The sequence below is a fragment of the Rhinolophus hipposideros genome (genome assembly GCF_964194185.1).
Source record: "Rhinolophus hipposideros genome assembly, chromosome: 10".
In the NCBI taxonomy this organism is placed as follows: Eukaryota; Metazoa; Chordata; class Mammalia; order Chiroptera; family Rhinolophidae; genus Rhinolophus; species Rhinolophus hipposideros.
In genome coordinates this window covers 52085350-52104469 of record NC_138056.1, presented here as the reverse complement: position 1 = coordinate 52104469, position 19120 = coordinate 52085350, and the positions used below count along the sequence as shown (strand labels likewise).

Here is a 19120-nt window from a genome sequence, read left to right as displayed (position 1 = left end):
TTGCCCACCCACCAGATAGCAATTCTCAAGTTATATATGACTCATTTTCCTATTACACATTCATCAGACATGTCCACTGTATTATATACTCACAAAGGCAGAGCCTGTTGGCCTCACCACTGATCCAATGTCAGTGCTAACCACAGAGTAGGTAGTCAACAAGTACTTGTTGAAGGACTGAATATGACTGCCAATCACAGCTTATGCCCAGCATTTGATGTCTGCAGGGAGGACACAAAATTGATAAATGCTATCCAAAGGCAGAAACATGACATTTTAGTTAGTCTTAGAGGCTTTGTCACTGGTCAGTGTTCAGTTATGACTATTTTAAAAATAAACCGGACAGAGTGCACGGAAACTTCCCACCCACCCTTACCCCATGCCTGCCTTTCTGGCATGCCTTAGTTAGATGTTAAAGGGGCGTTTTAGCACCTCATGTTTATAATCTCTCTGTTGCCTCTGTAATCAGAGGATGGCAACTGGCTAGACAATCTCCTGACCACACAGTAGGGTTTTTAAAAATATCCTACACCTTGTTTCATATGCATATGAAATTTGTATTGTCACATTTTCTCGGTCATTAAGTGCTTTAGATCATGGAGATATAATGTAGCAGAAGATCATTAAGGGAGTTTTTCTTTTAAGAGTTGGCAGGGAAAGAAACTAACATTAGTTGAGCATCTCCTATATGCCCAGTTCTTTCTTTGTTTTCTCTTTTCATTTTACACATTAGAACACAGGCTGGGTTGGTTTGCACTGTTACACAGCTAGCATGCAGAAGATCAGGGGGTGGGAATTTCTCCAGTTCTTTTCCAAAGCACTCGCCAGAGTAGCCACTGTACCAAGCTGCCTCTCCCATCATATAAAACTGTCCTCTTGGAAGTGCGCTGGCGATCACAATCCAGACATGGAAGGACAGACATCTCTGAGACCCTGTTCACTGCAGTTATTTTTTTAAATGATTGTTATCACGACTCACTAGCTGTTACCATGGTTTAGGAGAAGTCGTCAAAGGAAAGAGAGCTATTCTTTGGATATCTTGTCTGCCTGAAGAAGGAACTCAGGTTCTCAGCTCTTAATTAACTCTCTGCTGCAGCAGCAACGTAAGAGAGATCGTCCCTGGCAAAGTGGAGGGTGTGTGTGTGTGTGTGTGTGTGTGTGTGTGTGTGTGTGTGAGAAATAATATCAGGGGGTAGGCAGAGAGGGAGGCCACGCACCCCAGAGAGACCCGGGAGCAAGTGAAGGGGGGAGGGAGAGGAGACAATACTACAGAGAGACGGGAGAGAAAGCTAAAGAGGGAGGAAAGAGAACAAAAGGCAAGAGGAGAGGAAGCAGAGAAAAGTCGGGCTAAGGAAAGAGAAAGTTTGAGAAAAGGGGCGAGAAAGGCAAGCGAGGACGGTAAGAGGAGACCGAGAAAAACACTGAACTGAGAGAACTTGGAGAATTCGAGAAAGAAAAGAAAAAGAGAAGGTAGAGACAGAAGCGGAGAAGGAGGAGGGCAAGGGGCAGGCGCGAGAAAGACCGTGGCGAGAGCAGAGCCCAGAAGCCGGTGAGCGGCCGCGGGAGGCGGCGCATCACCTGCGTGGCGCCCCCCGGCGCCGTGGTGCGGCCCTGCTCCCGGAGCCCGTGCGCCGCGGCTCACCCAGCCGCGCGGGATTGGCTCCCGCCTCCCATTCATGTAACCTGCGTGTGCGTGCGCGTGTGTGTGTGAGTGTGTGTGTGTCTCTCTCGCTCGCCCTCTCTGTCTGTGTGTAAGAGAGCGAGGGTGGGGGACGGAGGCAGGCAGGCGAACAGGCAGGGAGGAGAAGCAGAGGAGGGAAGCTATTAAACACACACACTCACACACGCGCGCGCGCACACACCCGCCCCACCCCCCCAGAAGCCTCGGGATTGCAGCTGTTCCATGTGGGGCAGCAGTGCTGGCAGGGACGCCGGCCGGGAACGGCCGGGAGCGGGAGCCCGGCGTGCGCGCGCTGCTGGAGGCTCGCTGGGGCTCCGCTCCCCGCGGGAGCTATTGTTGGTGTCCCTGGAGCTGAGCGCAGAGCCGGGACCTGCTCCTTCCTGGGCACCCAGTTCGGGCTCGCGGAGCGGAGGAACCGCGCCTCCCAGGGCGAGAGGAGCTACCAGCGCGGCGCCCTGCTTCCCTGCCGCCCTCTTCCCCGCTTCCCGGGCGGTGGCAGTCTGCAGCCACGGTAAGGCAGCGTGATCCGCTCTACGAAAAGCGCCTTGGGGACCGCGGCGGCGCCTCGCCGGCTCTCGCGCTTCTCTGCGCTCACGAGCTGTGGCAGGGTCGGGGCAGTGTCCGCGGATGCCCGAGGTTCCGGGGAACGCTCGCCTGCTCCCCCGGCCCGCACTAGGGGTGGAAGGGAAGGAGGCTTGGGGTGTGGGTTGCCGGCGACGCGAGCCAGTCTGGAACCCCGAGGCTCCGACGCTGCAGCCCCCGGAGCCTGGGAGCGAGTGTGAGGGGAGATCAGGGAGCTCGGCGCGGGCGAGGCACTCGGGACCCAGGGTGCGAGGGAAGCGGCGCGCCCCGGGTTCGTCGGCCTCGCCGGGATCCCCTTCCACCCCGAGTGCCCTGCAGCCGCTCTGCAGACCTGACGACCCAAACACCCCGGCGGGCGCTGGAGGATCCCGCGAGGCGGCGCCGGGCTTCAGACGTTGCAGCCTGCCCTGCGGGGTGAGCGCCGGCTGCAGTGGCCCCGCGTGCGCGGTTCGAGCGGAAACCCGGTAGACAAGATCCCAGCCCCGCACCCTCCGCAGCGGGTGCGGCGCTCGCCTCTCCTGGCCCGCCGCCTTGCAGCGGTGTTTACGTTCCCTTCTGAGCGAGTTGAGGCTGTGGCCGCCGGGTGGATTCTCAGAGCTCCCCGGGTGTGCGTGTGTGTGTGTGTAACTACTCGTACCCCCGGCTTCGGGAAATGTGCTCCGCGTTGAAATGTGATCACCGAGCTTCTTAGTCGTTTTCCTCGAGATTTAAAAATGCAGTCTTTCTGTTGGAGGAGCAGACGGGAAGGTGGTATCGCGGGGTGAGTGTGAGTGTGTGTGTGTGTGTGTGTGTGTGTGTGTGTGTGTGTACACGCAACCAGGGAATACACAGCTAACTCCTGGGGCGAGGGGAGGTTCAACTGGTGAGTCCTCGTTGGCGGGCGGTAGGGTGGGCTTTGCGGGCCGCTTCTCAGCCCTGCCCCCACCTAGGCTAGGTTGGAAAGTACTGGAAATTCAACTGCGTGGTCACTAACTTTGGAAATTGGCTCCCCTTCCAGGGCGAGACATTAAGGCGATTTGTGCACCCTGGTCCACGTGGACGAGGGTATTATTATATTACTCAGTTGGGTACGGTACCTCTTCAAGAACCGCGCCGATCCCCGCCTGGTCCCTACCCCCCTCCTACCTCCCAGCCCAGGCGAGAAGGTTCGTAGAGATGCAGTTCTCCATAAGCCACCGATGCAGCGAAAGCGGCGTAGAGAGGCAGCTTGGGTTTTGCCGGATTCTGCCTGCACTCTTGGTGTTTGACTAGCCCACGAAATCGCCCTGCTGCTTTGTGGAAGGCCGCGGTGGGGCACGCTCCGGATCCGAGCGCGGGGGCGCAGGGGGTGCCCATGTGCTGAGCTGTGCGGCCGCGCACGCAGCGAGATCAGCCCACCGGCTTCTCCGGCAGTTATATAAACGGCCTGAAGGATTACCCAGAAGCGTGATACCAACAGCCGGTTCGCGAAAGACAAGCCTGAAAGTTTGCCTGCTTAGGGAATGTAAGTACCGGGGCGCTCCCACCCCGGGACCGGAGAGCAGGGAGCCGCCTCACATCAAGGCGGCGCCCACTTCTGCCATGGGCGTTGGGTGCTGATGCTACTGTCCCCACAGAACCGGTTATCGATGCAGGGACTGGGTAGAGGAGCCGGGGTGGATCCTAGAGAAAACGCCGGTCAGAACTCAGGGTCCATTGAATCCTCAGAACCCGAAGGGATGTTGGCTGGACTTCCAGGGAATGCTGTTTTAGGAAACTGACTTCGTGTCCTGCGAAACCTCAAAGTCCCCCTTCTTTGCCCCCCCCTCCATCTTTCACACCCAGTGCCCTTCACGTGTTTGAAACCTGCCTGCGATGCCTGGTCCCCTTTGGAGATGCCAGGCATCAGCCATCCTGGTCCACTCTGACGGGAGGTTGGGAAGGAGCATACTGGCCTCTGCCAGGGTCGGCCACCATGATGCACCTATTTCTGGGTTCCTGGGCTAGCCCGGCGCTAATGGGGATGGGTGCGGAGTATGGCTTCCTTCTCCCTAGCTTTTCTCCTACGCGGAAGGCAGTTTGCTTCTGTGGCGTTTATTCTCTCCCCATCTCGCTGCTTCCCTTCACCGCCGCAGCCTGTAGCCACGCTGATGGTTTTCGATAGAGGAACCAACAGTAGTAGAGTGTTTTTAAATCTTGTTTTTCGCCTGTGGAGGGATAAGCCACCCAGACCTAACAGACCTGCGGAACGCTGAAGTCGGGGGCACAGTGGCCCCTCAAGTCCCTTCCCCCCGCAGTCGGGAGGGGGTGGTGTGCCTGGGTGGGGATTGTTTTGTTTTTGCCACATTCCGGGGTCCTGAAACCCCACATTCTCTCCCCCCTGATATCTGGGTGCCCTGTGAGTGTTCCGCGCTGTAAAATAAATCCTCTCTCGCGCAGACCTGTGGGGCCCTTTGGGTTTCCTGCCGCTGCCATGATCCTTAACAATGCGATTGCAAAGCTCGTGCTCTGCTGGGAAAAATCCCCCGGTGGCGGCCGGCCGCGCCTTGACCTTGCCGTAGGCGCCTTTAACCTGGCTGCCTGAAGGGCCCGGGCTCCGCCGCGGAGGTCCGGGAAGGAGGAGGGCGCGCAGGAGGGGCTGCGTTCGCTCCCCGGCGGCTGCGGGGAGGGGACGGGGCGCGGCAGCAACCTGTTTCCCCGCGCGCAGGGGCGGCTCATTCCCGCTCCCCCTCTTCGGCAGGGGCCGGGCGCAGCCCTCCTCCTCGCCGGCCCCTGGCCGTCTCCGGGGTTCCGGTGTCAGCCGCACCCGCCGGGCCCCCCTCTCGCTTTCTGCGGACGTCCGGAGGGTGCCGTCGGATTCGGGCTCCTGGGCCGGCAGAGCTGCAATCAGCGCGAGCCAGGCTGCGGGGTGGGCGGGGCCTGGGCGGGCCACGCGAGCCCAGGCCGCCCGGTTCCAGGCTGCGTGGTAGCCCCCAGCGCCGCGCCGCGCCGCGCGGGGTCCCGGGTGCGCCTCCCACCCCTCTCCCGCGCTGGTCCGCGCGCTCCGGGTCCCAGGCGCGCCCCGGGCGCCCTGCGGCGCAGCCTTGCCCAGGAGCTCTCCTCGCCAAAGTTAGGAGGGATGTTTTCACAGGTGGTGGCGTTGAAAGCGTGTGTGTGTGTGTGTGTGTGTGTGTGTGTGTGTGTGTGTCCCTCCCCGTGTGTCCTGGGGAGGGAGGTGTACGGCAAGGCCAGACACAGTGCAAAAACGGATTCCCCTCTTTGTAGGCGTTATAAGGGCATGATGAGAAAGAATCTGAGAATCTGTTTTCTCTGGGGAGAGTGATGACGGGAAGTCCTTCCACCTAGTGGTGCTGGACCAGTCGGAGCGGATTTCCTGGGGTGAACGAGTGTCTTCTCTTGTCGGTGCCTTGCCTGCAGTAGGTCCTTATGAATGTTTGGGGAATTGAACGCCCCCAGGGTTCTTCAAGCAAGACGAAGGACATAGATGTTCTATGGTTTTAAGAAGCTAATTCTTGGAAGGTTTTATTTCCGGCATGTGTCTTAAAGACAGTGGGGCGGAGTCCGGTTAACCTGTGAATTCACCATCCTCTGGGGTAGGGAAGTTGTCAGGAATGGAGAGGTTCGGTTTTGGAGAGAGATATTTTGGATTTATCTGCCAGGATCCTGTTCTTATCAAGGACTCTCTTTGGGGATGGGGTAGAATGAGGGCAGTAAGCCAATAAAACAACCTGTGGATTGTTGGGGAAGAAGGACCAGCGTTGCCCACTGTGGGCTTCAGGGGGCAGAACCAGTACTCAGTACTCAGCCTGAAGAACTGTCAGAGGACAGTTTCACAGCGAATGGAATGATCTGGAATATGAGGTAGTGAGCTCCCCACCCCCAGTAGAAGATGGGGTATTGAAGTAGTAGGTGACTTGGATTTCCAAGGCTCTCCTTTTTGTGGTATAATCTCACCCCTGCTGTTTTGTGGGAGTAAGTTTACGGGATGTGACTTTAACCCCTTAATTTACTGGGTGGGAATTATGGTTGCATCGCCTTGGGCAAGTTACCTTTGGAACTTCATTTCTCTCCTGTATGTATGGAAGATATCATCTAGTTTACAACACTGTAAGGATTAACGTTTGTAAACCTTTGACACACTGTAGGCCATTCCCAAGGGATCATTCCCTCCCACCTCCTTCAACCCTTTCCAACATTGTGCATTTGTTGGGTAGGGGTTGGACCAGGAAATCCACAGCCCCCAAAGAACCAGCAACACTGCATCCACAGTCTATTTAAAACCAGCTCAAATGCTTGAAACAAAAATATCTTCTCTTTTCTTAGAAAAGTCATTTCCAGTTTTGTTAGAATTTCTCCCTCATTGAGTCCTTTTTTTTTTCCCTAACAGAATTACATGCTTGTGCAGATTGGTGTGTTACATAACCTGGTATTCTAGATCAAAAGTTACAAATATGGGAAAGAAGGTGATTAGGCATTTAAGATAAAGACTGTTGGGCAACACAAGCAAGGGGCTTAGGATGCCCACTCCCAGTCATTAACTGTCATAGAAGTTGAAAGAAAAAGATGGAATAAGCACATGGTACAAATCCTCACCTGGGCCCTCTCTGGTTCTAATGAACAGCTGTTGTACCTGGCCCCCAAGCCTTCTGGTGTTCTTATCCCACTACATTCTCCCTCATCCATGAATCTAAAAAGTGAAACAAAAGAACAATGGGATTTTAAATCACCTCCTTGCAGATTTGATTCCAAAAGCCTAGCAGGGTAAATCAACATCAATTCCAGATCTAAGAGGCTGATTTTGACCTGAATTCTTATATGGTCTATCAGCCTGGCTTATTGTAACTGAAAGCTGAATCACTCCATCTTTGCTTTGCACCTGCAAACTACTATGGGGGCCACTGTGAAAGTAAAACTCGGTTTTACTTTCGGTTCCAAGGAAACCAAGATACATGGATCTCTGAACTTACAGTTTTCCTTAAGGAAAGCTTCTAATGAAACAGCATAAATGTAGATGTTTAGTCCTCTGTGGGTTTTATATTTATTACTTTGTCACAGTTTTATTTTTCCAACTTTTGTTTTTATTATATCTAATTACCAAATTATATAATTAGATATAATGCCAATTATATCTAATTACAGAGTACTATATGTTCACTGTAGCAAAGTAAGATAATATAGAGAAAAGCAAAAAGAAAATAAGTTTCCCCACATTTTGGGTTTTACCTTGTGACTTTTAAGAATGTAGAAAAATAAGACCATAGTTGTAATATTTTGAATGCTTATTGTCATCTAATGATAGATCTTTCCAGGTCACAACTTTTCCTCCTATGGCAACATTTTTAATGGCTATGGAAAACCCCAGTGTTTTAATATGGCATGATTTATTTAAATGGTACCCAAATTTTGACTTTTTATTTTTAGTATTGTATTATGATAACAAAGTTGCAGTAACTCTCCTTGTACACACTGCATTTTTCATATTTCCTTAAGATAAATTCCTAGAAAGCAGGTTTTGTAGGGTCAAAGGCAGATGCCATGCTAAGAGCTTTTGAGCAGCAGTAGGGTACCCTGTGATTTCTACTTCATCTTTTGAACTAGAATATGGCTGTGTTGCAATCACTTACAGGCTTGGAGCCCAAGTAGTAGAGGGAGGTAGGGGTAACAATCAGACCTCAAGCAGGGGATTTGCATAACTTTGAGCTGTTCTGCTAAACTGATAGGCAAATCCTTTTTCCAAGAACATTTTTCTTCCCTGGCTGACTTGAATCATCACTCTGTAGAGCTTCAGCCTGCAATAGAGTTTAAATATGTAAATATGTTCCTCTGTATTGTAGGTGGGGCTGGCTCCATGGTGAATGACAAACAGTTCCTCAGAGATGTGAGTGGATCTTCTGCATTTGCTGAGCCAGTGGATTCCTCCCTCCTACCCTGTTTCTTATCCTATGGTTCAGAGTCCTTACACTAGACACCTACCATGTTGCCCCGAAAATAAGACCTAGCCAGACAATAAGCTCTGTGTCTTTTGGAGAAAAAATTAATATAAGACCGGGCTTATGTAATGTAAGACCGGGTATAATATAATACAATATAATATAACATAATATAATACCGGGTATAATATAATATTGGGTCTTACATTAATTTTTGCTCCAAAAGACGCATTAGAGCTGATTGTCCAGCTAGGTCTTATTTTCGGGGAAACACGGTAGAAAAATCTTACAAAGGAAACAGTTGAGACTAGCCCACAGCAAGCTTATCCCCACCTGCTGCATGGCATTTTACTGGGAAATCAGCCCAACTGTCTCTCTTCATGGTCCCTGGGCACGATAAAAAAAAAAAAGAAAGAAAGAAATTAACAGCCTACATGCTGTTTCCAAAGTGGAAGGAGTTGGGTTTTCGTCCTATCCTTGCTTGGGCCAATTCAATCAGAATGTGTATTTGTCAGTCTCGTTCTTGCTCTTTCACGTGTCAGATTTCTGTGACCCAGAAAAGATTTGTTCTCTGTGGTTTGATGACTTGTTATCTGACACAGAATTCAGTGGAGCCAGTGGAGGAAGTCCAGTCTTCCCATTTCCAAGGTGGCCCCACGCTCAGCAGGAGGCATCAGGGGTTCCTTTAGAAAGGATAGAGAGGTCACCCGGGGGGGGGGGGTTGTGGGACAGTGTGGTCACCGTAGAGAAAACCCACTCCGCTGGTGGCTGACTTTGAACTCCTGACAAGTGTTTAGATGCTGCCTTTGATATTGACACCACTCTGGTTTCACTAGGGAAGGTGAGGGAATGTTTTTGTCCTTTGTCATGTTCTGAACATCAGATCAAGGCTTTTCTTTCATTTGGAAAACCAAAAGGAAACAGGACATAAATGTAGCAGGATCTCAGGAGCAGTGGAGCAATGCCTCCTGCTCGGTGTCCCCTAGAGTCCTGCATTTGCGTTGCAGATTGGTAGCCCTACAGCCTGGGCCGACAGATGCAGTCATTTAATCATTGTAGTCCTCTAGAACATTAGGTTTTAAGAATGTATTTCTCTTAAAGAGCTGCTTTTCTTGCCGTGAAATGACTGTTGATTTCTAAAAGTCTGGCCTTTGAATCCATGGAAAGTCAAGCAAAAGGATTGCCGCGAATACATTATGGCTTTGGGTGAAACAGGTGTCCTTTCCTGGAATGTTTCCCTCTCTATAACATTAGGTTGCCAGAGGAGTATGGATTTGATGTTTTGTAAGGTAATGCTTCTCAAATTTGAGTACACACACATGGATCACCCAAGAATCTTGTCAAAATACAGCTTTTGATTTAATCGATCGGGAGTGGGGCCCAAGAATCTGCATTACTGACAGGCTCCCAGGTGGTGCGGTGCTGATTGGTACCTGGCACGCACGTGGAGTAGCAAGGTTTCAAGCTCCTTCCTATTCTGACATTATTTCAGAAAGTGATAATAATGGCCACCCGCTGTCAAGAGTTTCTGTCTTAGAGTAGGAGATTGGTACTGTAAAGGAAGGTATCCATCTTTCCTTTTGGCATTTTGAGAATCCAAAGAATTGGCATCTTTGTTTCAGAAGACAGTGGAGAGGGACATAGTCAACCCTGTCATCAGGTGGTTGTCGGGGGAGGAGGTAGAAGAATGGGGCAAGAGAAAAACAAACAGGTGCTAAGTGCCTTCTGTGTGTCCGGTAGCTGCTGTTATCCCATGTTCTAGATGAGGGAAATTGAGGCTCAGTGAGTTAAGCCATTTGCCCAGGGTCACACACCGAGGACTAGCATTTGATCATAGGCCTCTCTGGCTCCCAAACCCTCGTTTTTCCTAGAATGGCCGTTTTGTAACTTTCTAGAATGCCACATAATAAAAACTGAGTGCTTAGAAAAGTGTTTCCCTTTAAAGGTCCTTTTACTGGGCCTACTTTGAGAGTGAATCAAGACATTTAAAAATTTGCATCATTATCATGCAAGCAATTAAAGTGCTTAAGAGCTTAAAAGCAATTTGTTCAAGTTGGTTAAATATCCGCCCTCCCCAACCTTGTTGGTATTATTAATTTACTCATCAAGCTGTGACATCAAAACCATTGCGAAGGTAAATGCCAGTATCTTCTGATCGGGGGAACCTTTCAAATGAAAGGGATTTGTGTTGATGGAGTCCACAGTGGAAGGATCCAGTTCAGCGTGGAGTCAGAGAAACCAACCTTTTGCTAAATAAACCCAGTCCGGCTTTGGCCTCAAGATGAGAATTGGCCATTTAAACGTTTTATTAAAGTGCAATTATCCTGGGAACCGGTTAGCAGTGCAGCTCTTTGCAAACATTAATTAGCTGATCTTCACATCACCCCCACATGGCAGATAAATAACATTAACCCTGCCTTCAAGAGAACAAGTAGACACGTGAAGATGCGGGTGGAAGAGGCAAAATCTTGCCTTTCAGGAAGTATGGTAGAGGTAGGTGAAATCAGGAGATTATATGTTTGTTACTTAATGAATATTTATGCAGTGATGGACTAGATATTCTAGAGCTATGCTCTGCAATGGGGAAGTCACTAGTCACAATTTAAAAGACATCTAATTAAAATTAAAATTAAGACTTCATTTTTTCAGTTGCACTAGCAGATTTCAAGTGCTAGATAAAGGGTAGTGCCTACCATGTCAGAGAGTACAGGTATAGAACATTTCCATCATTGCGAAAGTTCTGTTGGAAAATATTGGTCTAGAAGCTTGGGATAATTAAAGACAAATGCAAAGATCCCTGCCCTTGTGGAAATCTCCTGTAAAATGCCCTAAGACAATAGCTGACATGTGATAGCCATTACATAACCCAAGCTGTGGCAAAGTACTCTGGTTAGGGACCTACCTAACCACCACAGCCAAATAACTTGAGTTTAAATCCTGGTTCAGCCACATACAGGTTGTATGATTGGAGGTAGGTTATTCAAACACTCTGTGCCTCTTCGCAGATTCATGCCACTATTTTTCAGTGTCCTTATTAGCCAAGATCACATCTAAGACAATGTTGGATTCTGGAGAGGGTGCTGGGAGAGAGGTACTCTTCCTTTGCTGCTGGTAGAAATGCAAATTAACATACCCTTTAAGGAAAGCAATACGGCAATCACTGTCAGTAGTCCTAGAAACACTCCCTGTAGTCCAGTATTCCCATGCTAGGAATCTAGCCAAAGAATAGCATCAGAGATAGGAAGAAAATTTTATAAGAATAAAAATGGTCATTGTAGTATTATTTATAATAGTGGGGGGAAAAAGATAGACAATTGGATTGGACAAAAAAAGTATGGCAGAGCCAAACAGTGGGATGTTAGAAAAGATTAAATGTTTTTGAAAACGTGTTTTTGTGACATGGAAAAGGCCACAATAAACTTAGTGTTTTTAAAAAACACTATATAGACTATGAAATCCCAAATATGTTTCCAAAGCAGGCATTGCTGAAGCAGGACTGAAAGTTGGACATTGGGAAGAGTAGATCCTGGCCTTCAAGGTGGACACCCGCCCTGCTCTGTCTGCTCGAGACTGTGCTCAGAGACTCCCAGCTGCTCCTCATCTGCCCTTTCCAGCAATTGTGGGATTGCTTTCTGGCTTATCCAATCCAGTGTTTGTCTGCCTTCAAGGCCGGCCAAGACGTACTTCCTAATGTCCAACCTGAATTCCCCTTTATGGCTGTTTAAGTCCATTTCTGCATGCACTCTGAGGTGATTCGGACCGAGCAGCATGAATTAGGAATGAAAACATCAGCTTTGGAGCCTGCAAGAATTGCATTCAGACCCTGACGCTCACCTCCCTGCCATGTAACCCTGGGCAACCCTTCTGTGTCTCAGTGTCCTCATTTCGAGACTCCGGAAGCAACTGATCCCATCGCACACATGAGGATTAAGTGTGCACGTCAGGAGAACATCTGGCACATGCAGGTAAATGAAAACGCAAATGATTTCTAAGGCCATGTAAGAGTGGAAAACGCCGGCAGATTTTGGGTTGAGTGCTCTGCTGTGTCACCTGCGTGAATTCAAGCAAGTTACTTACATGTTCTCAGCAGAACATGTAAGTAAAAAAAGAAAAAATCATTGTTTTTTTATGTATGAAATGGAAAATAGAAGTATCCACCTCAAAGGGTTGTATGGGATTCGTGAGGTCACTTGCACAGCGCCTAACAGGCAATGTCTTCTATGCGGATGGTGGCTCCTGGCGTTGCTATTTGTCCTCTTATCTCTTCACCCACTCCGCTCCAGGAGTGAACTGAAGTATCAGCACAGTTCAGTGATGGACCTAAGTGTGGAGGGGAATCTGGGAGGGTCTAAAGGAGCGTCTTCCAGGACTGAGAGGACCTCTGGCACCCCTGCCTTCTGAAAGTGCTGGTGCCTGTACAAGTGGAAAAACCAAAGGGCTCTAGATCTTGGCCAGCAGGTCCTGGTTCTGATTCTGTTCCTTTGCCACTCTGCACCAGCGTGGTCATGATGCTCTCTGCCTGCCTCTCTGGGCTGCTGTCCGGTGCTCGATTTTGAGTTCCGGCACACTGCCCGCACAGTGGATACCAGCCCTGGCGATGCATTAGAATCACCTGGGAACTCTTGGTCAAGACCAGAACAGAGCCAGGCGTCAGAACTCCATAACGCTCCCCGGGGATGGGAAGGTGCAGCCAGGACTGAGAAAGGCGGCGTAGAAGTAGAGCCTCACTCAAGGTGCGTTCCCTCCGTTCTTCAAAACAGCATAAAGGGATCCCCTATCTAGTAATTTACTCACGAGGTGGGTGACCTAATTTATTTGAGTCATGGGACTACTAATATAGTAGTCAAGGCTTCTTTCCCACCCCCTCCCTGCCTTCCGGCAAATGGGGGTATCTGGGTCTGGAAAGTGGCCTTCTCACTCAACCTGTCTTCCTCATTCCAACCCAGTTGCATTTTGAGTGCTGGAAAAGCCTGTCTCTTGCCTGGAGAGGTCGTGATATTCCTTTGACCTGGTTTTGCTCTTGCTATGTTCACTTCTGGGCAGAGCACTGTTAACTGTTCACGCCCAACCGTCCACCCAGCCAGTGAGGCGTCAGGAATTCCCAGGTAGAGAAGGAATGGCTGATCTCTGTCCACTTCCTATAGAAGGCTTATCAGATGGTAGTAGCTTTCTCGAGCTAATGCCGGAGACTTGACATTGAAGGACCTGGCGGCTTTGCACTTCTGGATGGTTCGGGTGATTTTAGATAGTTAATACCTGCTTGAGAAAACCTATCTACTCAGTTGGCTGCTTTTTTTTTTTTTTTTTGAGTTCACTTCAAGTTCATCTCAAAGTGGGAAGAAGTGTTATGTCTGGAAAAGACTTTTTAAACTTAAGGTGTCTAGGCGCTGCCTAGGACTTGTTAAAATGCAAGTTCTGATTCAGTGGGTAGGAGGGTGGGCCTGAGAGTCTGTATTTCTAACAAGCTCCTAAGAAAGGCTGACGCTGATTCAAGGCCCAAGGGTTTTAAAACCCTGATCTTCCTGCTTCCTCCTCCTCATCTCCCCAAGTTCAGGGGTACCAGATGTGGAGTGTCGTAGAGCCCATGGAGTGGGTCTGTTTTGTGCACCTTTGTCAGTTTTGTGATGGCCTCAGTGGTGGCAGCTGCAGTGTGGCAGTAGACATAGTACATAGCAATGGCCGTTATCGTAGTGCCACAGGAAATTTCCACTTCCAGGTATTTCGTGGTACTCTCCAGGCTTGTTTCACGTCCTCAAACTCATTAAGTCTCATGGAACGTTGTGGAATAGGTAGCAACTTTTATTACTAGGATGAGTATTTGAAAAATGTATAACATTTATCATGTTTGTATTTAATATGTTTTTTGTCATTACACCAATAATACATGTAATCAGTAGAAAATTTAGAAAACCTAAGATAACCCAGAGAACAAACGAAGATAACTCGTAATCAGTCCTGCCACACAGAGGTAGTTCCCTTAACATTTTTCTCTCCAGTGTTGGTTCTACATACAGTTTTACTCCCTCCTCTCCCCACCGTTTGGGAGCAGATTGTACACATTGTTCTGTAACCTTCATCTGTCATGATTATTTTCCCATGCCATTACATTTTTCCTCCATCACGACTTTTCATAAGCTATGTAGTATTCCATCGTAAGGATATATCGTTATTTGTTTAATCAATTCCTATTGTTTTCAATTTTTCACCACTGTACATGATGTGGAGATCAACATTTTTGTGTATTTATCTATTTCCTTCAGCCCATTTTTTTTTTTTTAACTTGAAAAGTTAAAATCTGCTAGGTCAAGATTATGCAGCTTTGCAGGGCTTTTGATTATGTGTTGCTCAAGGGCCCTGCAGAAAGATTGAGCCAAGTTTCCTCACATCTGATGGGAGTTAGATCAGGGAAGTTATCATCCTTCCCATTTTAGGTGGGGAGTTGTCGCTTACCGGAATATTGGGGTATCACTAGGGAAGCCCAGAGCAGACATCCCCCACTGGTGCCCCAGGTTCTGACGAGTGTGTGTTGAACTGTGTCACACTGGGTGAGGTGGTCATTAGGCTATCAGGGTTGACCTAGATCATGTTTTGCTTCCTGTATCTGTGGAGATGTCTGTACTTTTGATGAAAGAGGGGAAAGGAGAGGAAAAGTACTCAGTGTCTCCCACACTTTAGGCTCATAGTCCAAATACATCTGGGTCCTGAGTATTTCTCGCCATCGGTCCTTGGACCACCTTCCTCAAAGCCCCTCCTTTCTCACCTGGATGATTTCAGTGGCTTTCCTCACTGGGCTCCCTGCTCTGTCTCTGTCCCCTTGCAGTTTATTCTGAACACAGCAGCCAGATCCTGTTAAGACATAAATCAGAACATGTCACTCCTTGGTTCAAAGCTCTGTACGGTTCCTCATTTGCCTCAGATAGAGCTCGTAGTCCTCATGGGACCTACAAAGCCCTCCTGCACCACCAGGTCTCCCCTACATTGCAGACCTCACTTCCTGCCCTTTGTCCCTCACCTCCCATGCTTGTTGGAACATGTCAGGCCTACTCCTATCTCAGGGCACTCCTCTGCCTGGAATGTTCTTCCCCTGGACATCTACACGGCTAGCTGCCCACCTCCAAGTCTTTGCCCAATGTCACCTTCTCAACAAAGCGCACCCTGGCAATCCTATTACATGGGTAACGCCTCTTCCCCGCCTCCAGTGTTCCAGACCTCTCTTACTCTACTATATATTCTTTCCATGGTGTTAAATACTAGGTTTTATGATTTTAACAAGATCACACTGTCTGCCGTGTTAAGGGCAGGTCAAAGGCAGAACTTGCTATATAAATTCTTTATTATGATTATTGACTGTGGCAAAAAAAAAAAAAAAAGACCACCCAAGTGAGAGCAAGCAGAGGCTATTTATTAGGAGCTTGCCATAGCGGGAGTCAGCCACCACCACTTGTCTTTGGTGAGACTCCAAGGCAGGCAGGGAGTGGGGAAGCTTCCCAGTGAAGAAAGGGAAGGCTTTGGGGCAGCCTTGACTTGGAAGCCGTTGACCCAAGGAAGCTGGAGGCAGGATAACTAGCAGCAGCTTCTTACGTGCTTGGTTTGGGAAGCCTATCTGACTGTGTCTCGTTGGTTCTGAGGTGGAAGTGGGGGCAAAAATTAGGAAATCTGGCAGGTTATTGACCATTTGGGCTGGTTGCTGCAGAGCTTGGGAGTCAGAGTTCTGTTTTCATGTATGGTCTGGCTATTGTCATTTGTCTGTTGACTCTCGCCTGACTTGTACATGTCAACCACATGGTTTTCTTTGTCCTTTGTTGACTGAGGTAACCCCAGTGCCTAGAGGAGTGTCTGCCAATAAAATGCACTCAGTCTTTGAGGAATCATCTGCTGCATTTAGCCTATAGCACCTCACTGAGTCCTCACAACAAGCTGAGGTCTTGTTTTCCCCATTTGTCAGAGGAGGAAATGGGGTTCAGAGAAGTTAGACATCTTGCCCAATGTCACCCCATCACCCCAAGGTCACTCCCAGTGAGTCAGGAAGCCAGGGATCCTGCACAGATCCATCTGACCATAAGCAAATGTCCCTCCCCAAGAGCTATTTGTAATTAGTTCATGGGAAATAGAGGGGTGGGGAACTTGCCCAGTTCACTTTGTGGCAGGAGCCAGATAGGCACCATCTTCAGATGTCTCTGAATTTTCAGCCAAAACTTTTAATAGAAGATGTTTAGCCTTTCCCGATACTGACCTACACTGATGAATGATGCCTCGTAGCAAGAATTAATTTGGGTTTCTAGAAGGAGAATTTCCCTTCATAACCTACCCCTTAAGGTGGGAAGTAGAGTGGGGAATTCATTTTATATCAAGTTTGGGTGATGGTCTCAGGCATCAAAACAGATTTCTAATGCCCCCACATTTAGTGGTGTTTGTGTGTGTGTGTGTGTGTGTGTGTGTGTGTGTGTGTACCAATAATTTATAGCAGATTCTTGGAACTTGTCAAGTTAAAGTGTTGCCATGGTAACTCGCATGGTTGTCATTTCTTGATTTGTTGTCAACCGTCTCAGTTTCCCATCCCTTAATCATGGAATTAAATTCACTTGTTCAGAAGTGGACCCCAGAGATAGGCAGGCAGAGGCCAAAGAGAGGGTGTGAGGTGGGGAAGGCCAACAGATGTCAGAGAGCTCATGCCAGAGGCGGGAGTCAGGTTCACATGAACAGACCCTGCCAGCTAAGATAGTTAGGCCGTTTGAGCCCTACTATGTGCTGACTAATGTGTGCCGAACGCAGCAACTCATACTGAGTAGATTTATGATGCTCCATCACCAGCTATATGAACAATGGAGTCAGGATTTGAATCTGGATCTTTCTGGCTCCAAGTCTGTGTTCTTCTACTTTACCATTCCAGGAATCAGGAGAATATGACCAGGCCTGTGAGTTTGGTCTCTTAGGAGCTGCCCAGCAGTCTTTCCCCGAGGGCTCCAGAGGCCAGGGTAGGCAGGCTGTGGCTGGGTGGAGAGCTGCCTGCAGTTTCGCATCAGGGAGAATATCCTACCAAGCACTGTAAGGGGAGTGAGCTCCCCATCATGGGAAGAGTGCAAGCGGGAGCTGTCGGGATATTGAGGAGAAGATTCCGGCAGGGGGTGGGAAGGCCAACTCACTGTCCTCTTTAAAGATTCAATTAAAGAGTGGCCAGTCTCTTTGGTGGGGCTGCTCATCTTGCTCTTCAGCACCATTGTTAAGTATACCGATTAATCAGTCAGCAAGAGTTTGTGGAGTGAGCTCCGCCTGGAGTACGTATCATTCAGGACAGAAGGGCAGGAGAGGCCACTCCAACCTCACGGCACTAATGACAGAGTTAAGAGTGTTACCAGATATCATGAATTTAAGAGTCAGACTGACCTCAGTTTACATCCTGGCTGAGCCATCTCTAGCCCAGGCATTCCAGTTCGGCCACCAGTGCCTAGATAATCCCTTGCTGTCCCTGGCTGAGATCCACTGTGCTAGCTTGTATGACCTTTGGCAGATGAAACAACCTCTGTGGTAGTTCCTTCTTCTAATATAGAGTAATAACACCTGCTTTCAGGATGAAATGGAACGACATTAATCAAGCCTCTAGCACAGAGCCTGGCATGAAGTAGACACAGCAGAAAAAGAACCCCATGCCCAGGTTGACTGAGGGTGGTAAGGACAGCTTCGAAAAGAAAGAAGTGTTTGGAGTCAGACTGGAAGGATGAGCACATGTTTTCGGAATGGCCGAGAACTACTGTGATCATTATTATTCCTCCTTCTTCTTCTACCCTTCTAGGTTTCCTGTCCTTTGCTGATTATTCTCTCTTGTCTCCTACACAGTCAGCCAAAGAGACTCTGACACCCTCAGCTCCTGGAAGTAGTAGGTTTGGCTGTGGCGCCCCACTTAACAGTCTCTGTGCCTACTGCTCTGGGCAAGTGCTTAGACTTGTCCCCAAACCTGGAGCAGACCAACAGCAGGCCCTGTTTCCCTGACTTGTTAAGTACGAATTGGACACGTGTCTCCATGCAGCTCCTTTGCAAGAAAATGCCCTGAGTAAGCGTTCAAATCTGGCTTGGACGTGACAGCAGCTACAAATGAAGCTGAATATTTTATGAAGACCTTTTCATACCGCATGCACCGCTCGCTCTTAGGGAGTGTCCAGGGGGAGAGAGTACAGGCTGGCGAATCCATCAGATTAGCTTGGTCTAAGCCTGGACTCTTTGCTGGAATGTTGGGGTGCCGTCCCATAACTTTCCTATGCCTCAGTTTCTTCATGTAGAGGCTTGCAACTAATTGGGTGTTTTGTTGTGAGGGTTATAGGAGGTAATATCGGCAAATATAAGAGGTAATATCTGGTAGGGTGCATGGGACATAGTAGGAGCTTAGTAAATGTTAATTCTCCAGTTGGAGCCTTCCTGTTCTCTTCCCTGAATGTGTGCTTTTAGGGACGACATAGTCTTCTTGGGTGACACAGGCCAATTGGGCTCAGGCCACCTCGCCAGCCTCCTCCTTTGAACTTAAGCTTTGGGATCAGGCCCAGCATCCTCGGAGAGCTCGCTAGTCAGTCCCCTTCCGAAGGCAGGATGTAGAGAAGAATTCTCTCTGCTTCAGACCAGCTGAGCGTACTTTCAATTACTATCCCAAATATATCTTGTTTCCCCGAAAATAAGACCTATTTGGAAAATAAGCCCTCGCATGATTTTTCGGGATGACATTCCCTGAACATAAGCCCAAATGTGTCTTTTGGAGCAAAAATTAATATAAGACCTGGTCTTATTTTCGGGGAAACAGGATAGAGGTGACAAGCAAACGACTGCCTCGCCTTTGTACAAAAATGACTAATGAGAAGAGTCCAAATAGAAGCCTGATGAAGCTTCCCTGCCCCAGGCCAGCCCCAGCTTCAGGCCAGACCCTTGCTCCTGTTCCTACCAGGGAGCCAAGGCTGTCATGAAAATAAGGGGAGTGTGGTAACTA

At 48.9% G+C, this 19120-nt stretch overlaps 1 protein-coding gene across 11 annotated transcripts in view; it reads left to right on the top strand.

Moving 5' to 3' along the window:
• TENM4 (teneurin transmembrane protein 4) overlaps positions 1 to 19120 on the top strand; it is a 985233-nt gene that overhangs the window by 251495 nt on the left and 714618 nt on the right. For 9 of the 11 annotated variants that reach the window (XM_081062105.1, XM_081062104.1, XM_081062097.1 and 6 more), the window contains exon 1: positions 1782 to 2192. The exons of 1 other annotated variant lie outside the window; for it this stretch is intronic. The gene's annotated coding sequence lies outside the window, so the exon portion shown is untranslated. Of the gene's footprint in view, positions 1 to 1781; positions 2193 to 3421; positions 3747 to 19120 lie in introns of those variants that run through there. One more of the 11 variants, XM_081062098.1, reaches the window with a different exon arrangement.